Consider the following 1,207-nt stretch of genomic DNA (forward strand, 5'->3'; position numbering starts at 1 on the left):
CCCGCCGCTACACGCGCGACGAGCTGCTGCAGCGTCACGCACACCTCGACTTCATCTACTCCTACGTCAATGGCAGCGACATCACGCGCAGCTACACGAAGCCGTTTGCGAAGACGTGGGAGTGCTGGAACATGATTGCGTCGGTGCAGCTGCTGTGGGGCGAGATGCAGCGCTCGGCCGACACGGACACCGAGGCGCCGCACATCGCCGAGGACGCCTTCAGCCGCTACATCGCCGAGCTGCTGTTCGTGTCGGCGTCGAGCCCGTGCGCCATGTCGGAGCTGCTAGCGGACGTGGGCGCCGGCAAGGACGCGATGAAGCGTGTGGAGGCGTCGCTGTGGTGGGCCGCCACGCACCCGAACGGGCCCCGCAGCGTCGAGGACGCACCGCTGCCGCCGCCGGAGATGACGCTGACGAACATGGAGCTGCTGCGCGCGCTGGGTGCGGACCTGGAGAGCGTGAAGCCGGACGACATCGACGCAGACTGCGACGAGCTGCGCCACGGCATGCGCGGGCTGCTGGAGCACACGCGCAGCTGGCACCGTGGCCGCATGGCTGTCGTGGCGCCGTACGGCAACGTGCCGCTGTGGATGAACCACAGCAGGAACTTCTTCATGCGCTCCCTCTACGCCGCTGCCACGGCGGCCGCAGCGCGCGCTGAGGCGTCGGGTGGTGCCGCTGACGGCGACAATCCGAGGGTTCTCGGCACGGCCGAGGCGCGTTTCGTCAAGGAGGCGCACACCGGCACGCTGCACTACACGCGCATCCACATTGTGGACCAGCGCGCGCTGATGCCGCCCGCGCCGCTAACGACCGTCAACAGCTACGTCGTCGAACCCTTCGTGTACCGACTGCGCAACGCGTCCTCCGTCTTCATCTACATGAACGACGACTACCTCATCATGAAGGACGTCGACATCACCGACTTCGTGAACGAGTTTGGTGGACCGCTGCTGCGTATCCGGAAGTCAGACTCGATGGAGTACTTCGAGTCGAAGCGCGACTACTTCCGCCGGGGTCTCGTGTTCAACACGATGCTTATGCACCGTGACCTGGACAAGACACCCGCGGACCTGGAGGAGCTTGTGCAGCCGGCTGCTGCTGCTGCTGCCCTGACGTCGGTGGAGGGCGAGGCAGCCGTGGTGCGGCGCGGCGTCGTGCGTGCGTCGTGGGCTGCCTTCGCCGCTGCCGTGGACGCGCGCAGCAG

Source organism: Leishmania donovani, chromosome 24 (genome assembly GCF_000227135.1).
Source record: "Leishmania donovani BPK282A1 complete genome, chromosome 24".
In the NCBI taxonomy this organism is placed as follows: domain Eukaryota; phylum Euglenozoa; class Kinetoplastea; order Trypanosomatida; family Trypanosomatidae; genus Leishmania; species Leishmania donovani.